Here is a 13,075-nt window from a genome sequence, read left to right on the forward strand (position 1 = left end):
TTATGACAATAATTATCTTTTCTTCCTACGAACTTTGACGGTTTTCATCGTGTAGGTACCATTTTAGCCTGAGTAGCAGTCCCTTTCTTCAACGTAATTGTTAACCTTCTCTCAAAAAAATATTGTTAAATTTAACATTTTGTGTTAATTCAGTTCTGTTTGACTAATATTCAGTTTGAGAGATAGCTATAGCATCACTCAGACAAGATGTTCTGTTAAATTTAACAAATTATTTTATTTAGAGTAGGTTAACAATTACGTTGACAAATTCACATTAATTTGAAGTGTATGTTGAAGCGATAGACCGAAACAACGGACTAATCTTCAGACTTTTTTCGTTTCTCCATAGTTTTGGAATTTCCCCTCCCTTTACCATTATTTCCTCACAACTTCATCAATTGGTATTTCGGTTTTGAATTTGGTTTCCTCTCCTGTTAAAATTCGGTGCCTTCCTAACTAGGGTAGTTTGGTATCCTCTTATTTATTTATCCGCCTTCACAGTATGCGATTAGTGGAATTGAATTCTCGAATGCGACAAGTCTGTACTAAAAGTAGCGTTCAGATGATGTGACTAGTCCAGTGTTACAATGGAATGAAATAGCGCATGTTCTATAGTTCGTCGCCGTCGATACTTCGTCAATGAATCCACGACAGTTATATCGTCCCTTGCTGCCAGTATCGCTAGTCGCATCAATTAAGCCTCACCGAATTCGACTTCGAAGAAAAACGGAACAACTCTTATTTGGCACAGTTCGTGTTGCGCTCTCACATGGTTTAAAAGGACCAAAATCGCCAAAGTTCTGGAGGACATGTTTGATGTATTTGTAGCACAGCCACTGAACACTTACGCGGTCGCTGTGAGTTCAATTCGAGCTCATGCTGGCTTCCTCTCGGTACGTGTGAAGGATCTCCCAGCAACCTGCGGATGGCCATGGGTTTCTTCTGGGCTCTGCCCGGTTTACTCCCAACATGATGCTGGCGGCCCTCGTATAAGTGAAATAATCTTGAGGGAGGCATAAAACACCAATTAAATAAATAAATAAATCTTATAACTTATGTTAAACATGAAGCTTGACTTATAAATATACACTAATCTTTTTTTAATTAACTAATTAAAGAATATGTTTTTTTGTGCCTCGTTAGCCATATCCATACCTTATTGTGCCAAGATCCATATCTGACGAATAGCATTGTCCCGATTTTATTGATTTGGTGATTGAAAAAAGTGAAATGTTAAACCTCATTAGACCAGGATAGGCCGTGCAATTTCATCACCGTGCAATATAAAAAATGTTATACTTAGTCAATGCTCTTTACCCTCAAAATAGAAGCGATCAGGAATGAGTTTAGGAAGCGTTATGAAGGTGGCCTCTTTCTGATTTGATGCGGTTAGGCGCGTTGTTGTTACGTGAGAATTTCGTACAAGGAAACACTCATGTTGATATTTACATCCTTAGGTCAATTTTAAGATGCTCTCTAATAGAATACATGATTTAACTGGTTACAAATATCACACTTAAGGCAGATCAACTGCATTTATAATAAACCAGAGACAAAAACATTTTTGAATCCATTAGATCGAGCGGTATTACCTATCCATACGCAGATCTGCGATAGTCAGCCTTAGTTGAATTGAGCATAAACGTATACACATCCTATATTTTATGCATGGGAGGGGAACATCTGTCCGCAGAAGATGCTGAAATACTTTGACATTTATACGATACGGATGTGGTATCCAGGTCAGCTGTATACCGTACAGTCCGGTGATATCCTTCACTTGACTGAAATAGTGGATGAGAAAACGAGAAAGATTTAAAATAGCTAAGGGCTTTTTTCTGGACGAATTTGCTGACAATGTTGTCTGCCATGTTTGCAAGTTTGTCAGTAACTTGCCCAAAGGCTGCGCGTTTACAGCGGGGGCACTCCGATTTCCTCCACCCCTGAAACTGGCCGCAATCGTATAAGTGAAAAATTCACGAGTATGTAAGTAAATAAATAAACAAGTAAATAATTAAATAAAGCGTCCTTCCCTTGCCCATTATATCGATGTGGTTGCTTTTATAGAACGCCATAGCGTAATGCCACGCCTAGTTATGCCTATAGAACTTACCCATATACCTGCACTGCAACAAACCACACTTCAGCCTGTTATAACTCATTTATTTATTTATTTGTTTGTTTGTTTCTCCGTACTGAAAAATGTTTCACTTTTACAATATCGGTGAGCGTTTTGAAAGAACGTTAGACTCGGCAAACGTCCGTCAGCGATTGAAATTAAGACAGACGTTTTATAAAGCAACATGTCGAACAATTTTCCAGTAATTTTTTTTTCTGGTCCTTCGTTTTGGTGTCCTGTTAGGTGTCCATATAAGCAGAGGCCTATATATTAGTTAGGCTAATGTCTGTTATGACCCAACGCCTTGAACTGTGTCAAACTTAAGCTACATAGATATTTGCATTTTTTTTTTCATCATTTTGACCCTTTGAGCACTTATTAGGGAAGTTATTTACAAATTGGAATGTTGGAATGTAAAAAATGGGTGTCGTACTCAGGGTAAAACCACCGACATTTTACCGACAAGTTTCTGGGATTTACTAGTAATACAAACTCCTGTTTCATGGCTTAGTGACCTTGCCAGGTTTTGCACTATTTACATATGCTGTACAGACTGTTCTGTTGTCTGACATGCTATAATTTCCGGCTATTATCAGCCGTAGTCCTCTGAATTATAACGTTGTTCACTTCCCTATACCGCCTTATGTTATCTTTCGCCCCCCTCATCTGTTTTTCGCTGCCTTATGCGCCCGAAAGTGCCCGGAAGTGCGCATAACCGCTTTCACAAAGGTTTGGTGTGGAGGACATAATTTATTTATTTGATTGGTGTTTTATGCCGTACTCAAGACTATTTCACTATCATGCGTTGTCGTGGGAGGAAACTGGGCAGAGCTCGGGAGAGCAAGGCATAATTATGCATTTCTATTGGTTAATTATCTCGTGTCACGACTTGCTAAAAATAGGACTTTTTTTCTAATTAAGTATTTTTTTGCCACGATTCCTTTCGGCTCGGTTTTGAATTTATATTTCACTGAAATTTAATTTTAAGAATACTAGGGTTTAATATTTTGTTTTCAATATATAAGATCTGTAGAGCGAACCTATTTCTTACATGTGCTTTCACTCTAATGCTTCACGATAGCTCTGTGACAGTGAACATAGGTGTATGCACATGTACGAACTTCGAGCAATATCCTGCATTAGTTGACATACGTCATAGCTGTAACAACAGGTTATAATTTTCACACAGCTACACACGTACATGATAATTTAACCGGATTTAACCTCTGATGGTATAACCGGATTTAACTAGATAGATATCGGTAGGCTACCTGCTTGCATGGTGGATTCCGGGACTGTATACCGTGGGCGTTGTCATGCTGTCCATTTCATCACCGTACACAAACCAATTTGCCCAAAGACACATATCCTCTTGTATTGTTCAGTTGGTCATTCACTATATACATGTATGTATACAGATCAATTCACCCAGCCATGTAATGCACATGACAAATGTGTAATAATATGTTATAAATCTGTGTGTAATAACAAAAGTGCAGATGTGGTAAGTGTAATAACAAAAGTGTGATATCGAAAATGTAAGAATATGGGTACACAGGCAGGTGGGGGAGGGAGGTAGAAAAAATTCGACAAAGAAAGAGAGACGGAAGAGGAGGGAGAGGTGAGAAGGAAAAGGGAAAGAGTGCCAGCTGATGACCCTAAAAACAGTTTATTTAATTTGTCAAAACCGTGAATAATTCTGCTAAATGGCCAACATTATACAGTTTGCTGTAGTTATCATCCGTACACCTTTTAGCCGACACATGTTACAAAGTCATTTCCTTAATCTTGATTAATAATTTATTTCTTTGTTTATTTATTTGTTTGTTTATCGCCTTACTCAAGAATTTTTCACGTCAACGATATGAGGGGAGGAAGCCGGGGTAAACCAAAAACCTTTGGCAAGTCACTGACGAACTTTCCCACGTACGCACATCATATCAGTAGAAGATAAGTGATCATCAACGAACTTTAGACTGCGTAAGTGACCCTAAACAAGCGCCGTCAACAGCTTATTGACCAAAGCCCCAAAACTCTTAAGAGCGGGTGAATCACTGATTGAAAGGCAGGCACTCATATGTTTTTTACACAGACGAACTGCTGGATGATTTCTCATAAATTCTGCCTTTGGCGCAATATTACTGTTCTGGGACTTGTTTTTTTTTTCAAGACAAACGAATTCTCCACCCGGATCATCATAATTATAAAAAAGTTAATCATAAGGGTACCATATCCGTAATGGGCGGTACAGTGGCCAGTCGTTTTATCATATATTACGACATGAGTCGATGATTTTTCCTGGAAAAGTGCTCTTCCATCCTGCATTGTGTAGTTTTATAGACTTTCTGACACTAATCATTTCTTCCGGTTGAATCAACAAAAAATCATACGACATGATCTGGGAGATAGTATGATGGTTTTATAGTTCATTGAAAACTGGATGCCCTCAATACGGCCATATTCATGTCTCAGGACCCCCCCCCCCCCCAATACGGCCATATTCATTTCTCAGGACGCCCCCCAATACTGCCGTATTCATGTCTCAGAACGCCCCCCAATACTGTCGTATTCATGTCTCAGGACGCCCCCCCCCCCAAATACGGCCGTATTCATGTCTCAGGACGCCCCCCCCCCCCCAAATACGGCCGTATTCATGTCTCAGGATGCCCCCCAATATGGTCGTACTCATGTCTCAGGACGCCTGCAATGCGGTTGTATTCATGTCTCAGGACGCCATCGATGCTGTCATACTGTAAGGTCTACCTTAGGTCGCCCTCGATGTTGTCATACAGTTAGGTCTGCCTCTGGACGTTTTTTCCTGGAAAAGTGCTCTTCCATCCTGCAATGTGTAGTTTTATAGACTTTTTGACAACTGTGAGGTCTGTCTCAGGACGCCCTCTATGCTGTCATACTGCGAGGTCTGCCTCAGGACGCTTTCGATGCTGTCACACTGTGAGGTCTGTCTCATGATGACCTTAATGCTGTCATACTGTGAGCTCTGCTTCCGGACGACTTCGATGATGTCATACAGTGAGGTCTGCCTCAGGTCGCCCTCAAGGCTTTCATAGCTGTGAGGTCTGCCTCAGGACGCCTTCGATGGTGTCATGCTGTGAGGATCTGCCTCGGGATGCCCACGATGCTGTCATAATCAGAGCTTTGTCTCAAGACGCCCTCACTTTTGCCATGATCAGATCTCTGTTTCAGAGATTTGATTATGAAACAAACCATATAGACTCTCAAGATGCTACATTTAATCTATATTTGTACAAAGGTCAAAAGGGTTTCTGTTTTCCTATAGCAGACTTTATGACAAGGGGGATAGTTTCAGTCATGACATTGTAAATTACCTTTACCTGAACAGCAACATACCAAAAGTGTCCTGCACATGGCGTGTACACATCTCGCCTTGTAACGTTTGTTGGTCCTGCGTGTTATGTGACCATTTCAATCAACGTCACAAGTTATTACTGCAAAAAACTCATGTGTCAAGGTTATTCCTTCAAACGCCCTCACTCTAAGTTTCTTAATTTTTGCATTGAGTATAATTCTCTTTTTGGTAAATATAGACAGAGCGGCCAGAGTGTCTGGCACTCTGCTTCATGACTGTTTCTGATTAATTTGGGACTAGGGGCTATATATACATCATGCTGAATTAGAACTGAGATATATATTTTATTATTGCCAACTTCTCTACTAACAAAGTCCACGATTTGAATACTGATTTATCTCATATGTCCACAGATCGCCCCCTTGCGCGTTTCCAACATTTTTTTGCTAAATTGGCACTGTATATACTTCCTTAGTTCTTCTGTGGTTTGTGTTAAAAACGTCGTTTTGGGAGCCGGTCTTGTCATCGTTAACCTGGATCGTTCATATTGGTTGATGGCTGGTATACAAATGTCTGCTTCGACTCATAGATTCAGGATGTCCCCAATGCTGTCATGTTCAGTCTCTTCCTCAGGATGACCTCAGTGGTGTCATATATTCTGTTCTCTGTTGTGATTGTTATTTAGCATTTGTTATTTAGAATCTTCTGCTTAGAAAAGTTGTGTGAGTGAGTGAGCGAGTGCTTAGGGTTTAACGTCCTACTTAACAATTTTTCAGTCATCTGACGACGAAGGAGTCCTTAGAGTGTGTATACCATGTCTCCTTGTTACAGACCGGATTTCCACCGCCCCTTTATCCAGTGCTGCTTCCCTGAAACGATTTACCGAAGGCAAGTAAGCCGGCCCGCCCGAGCCATTATACTGATACGGGTCAAGCAGTCATTGCACTATCCCCTTAAATCTAAACGCCATGAGAGGAAGCCTCTTTTAAAGTCTTAGGTGTGACTTGACCCAGGATTGATCCTGGATCTACCGCTCCCGAAGCGGACGTTCTGGCAACTGTGCCATCAGGACCGGTATATATTGTGAGTAAATCGGTGGGTGTGTATGTGCAACAACCATAATCAGGTTATTCAAGAGCGACTGTAGATCTTAATCTTTCTTTTAAAGGGGTATCAACACAGTTTTGAGTGTACAAAAAGAACAAGATTATTCGATAAAAATTAAAACTTGCAATCGAAACGTGGAGAGCGACACATGCGCTATAAGGACTGTGATATTTCACAAGCTACCAGTAAGTACACCCAGACTAGTCTGCAATATATTATAATACAAGTAGGTTATACGTGTTAACAGTAGACGTCAGTTTTAAAACGTGGGCCAGCGAAACTGCTGACACGTTTTGTCTGGCGGGGATGAGTTAATGCGCCTGCACAGTCAGGCGGATGTAACACCTGTCAAAACCTGACCTTGATCTTGTTGATAAACGGCATATTTAGTTTTAGATATTACATTGTGATTAAAAGGATTCTTGATTGTATGATTCTGGGATTAATGTATACAGCAAACAATTTCCACTTTTTTTGTCTAATCCGCAAAAGGAACTGTTCGGTGACGGTGTTAATGGAGACTAACTCTTTCAGAAATAGAAAACATTGCGCGTAAGTGTGAAATACTGTAGTAAAGAACGACGATCGTCAATATAACCTAGGGGAATCCCACCAATACTTTCGCTGTGAGTTCAAGTCCAGTTCATACTGATCTCCTCTCCGGACGTATTTGAGAGGGTCTGTGACAAACTCGCGGATTGTCTTGGGTTTCCCCCGGGCTCTGCCCGGTTTCCTCACACCATAATGTTGGCCGCCGTCGTATAGGTGAAATATTCTTGATTACGGCGTAAAACACCATCAAATAAATGAATAAATCAGTATGTACATGGAGCACTGTGGACATATTCAGAATATTGATTGCTCTTTTCTGCCGCTATCAGCCACCAAACCTTCATGGTTTGTCCATGAAGCTGAATAGGTTTAAAGATGCTATCCCACAGATTTTTTTGGTCAAAAATCGATCAAATCAAATCAAATCAAATCGAATTTTCCCTATTATTTTAGAATAGCCCAGACAATTATCTTCGACACAAATTAATATCAGCCTCGCAAAATTTATAATAATTATAATAAGAACTATATAACAATCATTTAAGTAGTTAATTTTCTGAAAAGCAATAATTTGAGCTATTCTTGAAAAATGGAGAAAAATTTATTTGATTAACGAATGTATGGATTTTTCCCAAAACTCTAAGCGAAACAACTGGCGTGCATATACCTGCACAATAAATAGCCTTGATAATTTCATGGATTTTTTTCATCAATTACTGGCTCAGCTATACCAAACTGGTGAAAAGTCGGGTAACATTGTTGGGGGCTCCGTGGTCGAGATATTTAGCGTGCCAGTGCGGCGCAATGACCCAGAGGCCTCACATCAATGCGGTCGTTGTGAGTTCGAGTCCAGCTCATGATTTTTCTGACATCCGAGTTCACATCTTTGTGTTTCACACAGAGTAAATAAACAGCAACTGCAGGGTCTACATAGGAGTTACCGTCAGGCAGCTGTCGACATCACGACGATTTCGCTGATTTTCTTTCGGGTCATTGGCATGCCTATACATAGAAGAAAATCTTCGCACAGTTAATTACCTCTAATTATGTCTAACACACGCAGCCGCCCACTCTTTACAGACGTCTATACATGTGGATCATTTTCTAAGACGAACAGCATGCTTCCTCCAAACTAACATACGCCCATGCCACAAGTAGCCTGCTGACAAAGAAATCATTGTCAGGAATGTGTTAAATGTAAACCATTAGTGGCTGAAAATTCCCCACATGCGGGCAGCAGGCTACTCTCAGCCCCCCCCCCCCCACCAGCCCCCCCACACACGCTTCTCTTGTACGTCTTAAGAGATATCCAAGTATTACGAAGTTTCAGATGTACCTCCTTCAGATGAGTTCTTCTGATATTACACTTTTGCTACCAGCACTGAAAGACGACATGGTACATATATAATTTTTTTGGAGATAATCTGTGCACTTTAGAATGAATATAATTAAGTTTAGTTACAGGCCTATTTTTTTATTCTGTGATATTAAGGATGTTTTATTCACCTAGTTAAAATTCCAAACCAAGAAATAAAATAAGACAACAATACAATGAAAGGTAAAGAGAATATTTCAAAACGATGATGGGAGAGAAGATGCAATGCGAGCCAAACAAGGGACAAGAAAAAGACAAGAAAAGATACAATGAAAGCAAAGAAGGGGCAATACAAGGTCCAAGACAAGACGATAAGTGGCGCGTAAGGTACATTACAAGGCAGGATACCAGAGAGGAAATAAGATACAATGTGTAGGAAATGACAACCTAAGATACAATACATGATAAAGAAATCATGTTTTGTGTGTGTAATATAATTGAGATGTACAGCCACAGAGACAAAAAGAAAAGAGCATCGACGACAGTGTGATAGCTATCAAATGGTCACACGTAACCGGTGATATACGGCTACAGCACAGAGAGTAAAACCAGAACAGCGACGACAGTGTGATGGGTGGCAAATGGTCACACGTAACTGGTGATATACGGCTACAGCACAGAGAGTAAAACCAGAGCAGCGACGAAAGTGTGATGGCTGGCAAATGGCCACACGTAACCGGTGATATACGGCTACAGCACAGAGAGTAAAACCAGAGCAGCGACGACAGTGTGATGGGTGGCAAATGGTCACACGTAACTGGTGAAATACGGTTACAGCACAGAGAGTAAAACCAGAGCAGCGACGACAGTGTGATGGGTGGCATATGGTCACACGTAACCGGTGAAATACGGCTACAGCACAGAGAGTAAAACCAGAGCAGGGACGACAGTGTGATGGCTGGCATATGGTCATACGTAACCGGTGATATACGGCTACAGCACAGAGAGTAAAACCAGAACAGGGACGACAGTGTGATGGCTGGCATATGGTCATACGTAACCGGTGATATACGGCTACAGCATAGAGAGTAAAACCAGAACAGCGACGACAGTGTGATGGCTGGCAAATGGCCACACGTAACCGGTGATATACGGCTACAGCACAGAGAGTAAAACCAGAACAGCGACGACAGTGTGATGGCTGGCATATGGTCACACGTAACCGGTGATATACGGCTACAGCACAGAGAGTAAAACCAGAACACCGACGACAGTGTGATGGCTGGCAAATGGTCACACGTAACTGGTGAAATAAATGTCAATTTACCTCAGTCAGGGTTTTACTCTAATGCATAAATAGTAGCAAATTACACACCTTTTGGCATCATGATCTAAGGAGAATTAGGTAAGAAAGAAAAGCGATGAAAGACATCACAAAATAACTGGCATGGTTTAGTGTTTCTTGTTGATTCCCTAGCTCAATCGACGGAAGAACTCAACACGAGCCGGAATCGAACCCATTAATGAAAGTCAACAGTGATTTAATTCAACAACTTTTCGACATGAATGTATATGGTCAGCTGCGATGGATTTCGACTGGCAATTCCTATTTAGCTAACATAGCTTACCTGATATCAGCGAAGTGTCCTTGAAATGAATACAATAAATGGACAAATGATGGAATTCAAACTGATGATATGATAGACTTTTTATGGAATTTCATGATATTTTCTTTTAAATAGATTGAAGTCATGTTACGTTTAACTATTTGCCAGCTATCACATTGTCGTTGCTGCCCCGGTTTTTTCCTCTGTGTGCTGTACGTCTTAATTATATTGTACGTCTTAATTATAATATGTCCGTCCATTCTGTATAAGCAGTTTAAACTGATGCATTCATGACGGTTTCTTCAATTTCTGTTAGACCAACTCAACGATACTCCGAAGATTATGAGAAATACTACTGATGTATAAACAATGAATACAGACAAGATCCTAGAACTGATCCATGCGACAGACCAGGGCCCCGTTGTTCTAAACTGTCTCAAGACTTAATACCAGATTTAACTTTAAGCCAAGTTATTTATTTATTTATTTATTTGATTGGTGTTTTACGCCGTACTCAAGAATATTTCACTTATACGTCTACAGACCTTCCCACTTACGGTCGGAGAGGAAGCCAGCATGAGCTGGACATGAACTCACAGCGAGCGCATTGGTGAGAGGCTCCTGGGTCATTACCCTGCAGTAGCGCGCTAACAAAGTGAGCCACGGAGACCCCCAAGTATTTTGAGTAATAATAGAATAGTGACGTATAATAATTGTCTATCACCTATTATTAATTAACATTACTGCAAATTTTACTTACATAATTCCATGGTGCTAGGTGGCGTGTACGATGCTACTTATTTGTGGCATGTACATGAACAGTTAGAATGAAATCCTATAACAGGTAAATTAACAACTGGCCCGAATTCACTGGTGACAGGTGTGGCCAACCATCACACTGTCCTCACATGCGGCTCCCGTTTTACTCTTTATTATTATATTAAGGAGACATATTCCTAAAAGGGATACAAGATGTGTATATGCTATCGGGTTGCTGACCACACGGAGGAATCGGAATTATCTCGACGGGGATCAGGCGGGAGAAAATGATCATTGACCGTGGGAATGTGATGGATCAGTCTGACAGAGAGACATCTTTTCTTGAACAGCCTCTGGCAGATCTTGCGTTTTTGCTCTGACCGGAAAAAGCATCAACCCCCACCACCTTCCCCCGGGGGCTTACTGTTACCAACGATACGGATCTGGGTAGGGCAATAGTCACGATCTGTAGCCTTGACATAAACACGAATTCCTGCGTCCCATGTATCTAGTTTACATACATGTACACCTACATGTACACCTACGTACACCTATATGTACATCTACATGTACACCTACGTACACCTATATGTACATCTACATGTACACCTATATGTACACCTGCATGTACATCTACATGTACATCTACATGTACACCTACATGTACACCTACGTGTACACCTGCATGTACACCTACATGTACACCTATATGTAAACCTATATGTAGACCTACATGTACAACTACATGTACACCTACATGTACACCTGCATGTATACCTACATGTACACCTATATATGCACCTACATGTACACCTATATGTACACCTGCATGTTCACCTATATGTACATCTATATGTACACCTGCATGAACACCTGCAAGTATACCTACATGTACACCTGCATGTATACCTACACGTACACCTATATGTACACCTGCATGTACACCTATATGTACATCTACATGTACATCTATATGTACACCTCCATGTTCACCTATATGTACATCTACACGTACACCTATATGTACACCTGCATTTACACCTACATGTACACCTGCATGTATACCTACATGCACATCTACATCTACTTGTTCACACTTAACTTATTGCAGGTCTATAACCCGCGGATAGTCGTGAGTTTCCTCCAGGCTCTGCCCGGTTTCCTTCCACCATATTGCTACACCGTAAGTGAAACATTCTTGAGTGCGGCGTAAATCATACACCGGATAATTAATAATCATGCAGGCTTATATTTTTGACTATATACGTCATTAAACACAAACCAATGAAATCAAATGATTGAAGGCATAGAGATTGGCAGTGTAAAATGGCGCGTGCGTTACATGTGTACGTCATATCTGGTTTGGGATTCTGGCTAGAATGCAGGTGCATGTGCACGAGCCGAGTAAGGTTGATTTGGAAATCTCACTGCAAAGCATTATAGTTATAGTGTTACACGAATTCCACGCCCACTGAAGTGCCAATTATCATATGATCTTTGTGCTACAGAATGTAGTTCTCACAAATGGTTATAGCGGCCATTTTATCTCTATGGAAATATGTGGTGGATGTTGGCCGAAATATATCCCAGTCGGGCGAAAGAATTAATGTGATCCGTTTGTGTTATCAACATCTAAAAGAAAAAGAACAATCAGCGTGCACAGATTCTAAATGATCAAGGATTTGCCACGCGACCTACCTACCTGTATCTTGACGTATACTCTACATGTATACCGACGATTACCTACATGTATACCGACAACCTACCTACATGTATACCGACAACCTACCTACATGTATACCGACGACCTACCTACATGTATACCGACAGCCTAAGTAGGCTACATGTATACCGATGACCTACCGACATGTACACCGACGACCTATACACATGTATACACACAACCTACCTACATGTATACCCACAACCTACCTACATGTATACCGACCGGACCTACCTACATATATACCGACGACCTACACGTCCTTATTGGTTGACGGCTTGTACACGAATGTCTGTTTCGACGCATAGATTCCTAATACGCTACCATTCATAATCACCATTCACAATGGTCAACCTACCTACCAACGATAGCTCAGTTGGTAGAGCGCCCGCTTCGGGGCCGGTAGATCCAGGGTCAATCCTGGATCGGGTCACATCTAAGACCTTAACAGAGGAAGGTGTATTTCCTCGCATGGCGTTCAGAATTAGGGGATAGTGCAATGACTGCTTGACACGTATCTGTATTATGGTTCACGTGGGGCAGCTTACCTACCTTCGGTAAATCG

This window comes from Liolophura sinensis, chromosome 10 (assembly GCF_032854445.1).
Source record: "Liolophura sinensis isolate JHLJ2023 chromosome 10, CUHK_Ljap_v2, whole genome shotgun sequence".
Lineage (NCBI taxonomy): Eukaryota > Metazoa > Mollusca > Polyplacophora > Chitonida > Chitonidae > Liolophura > Liolophura sinensis.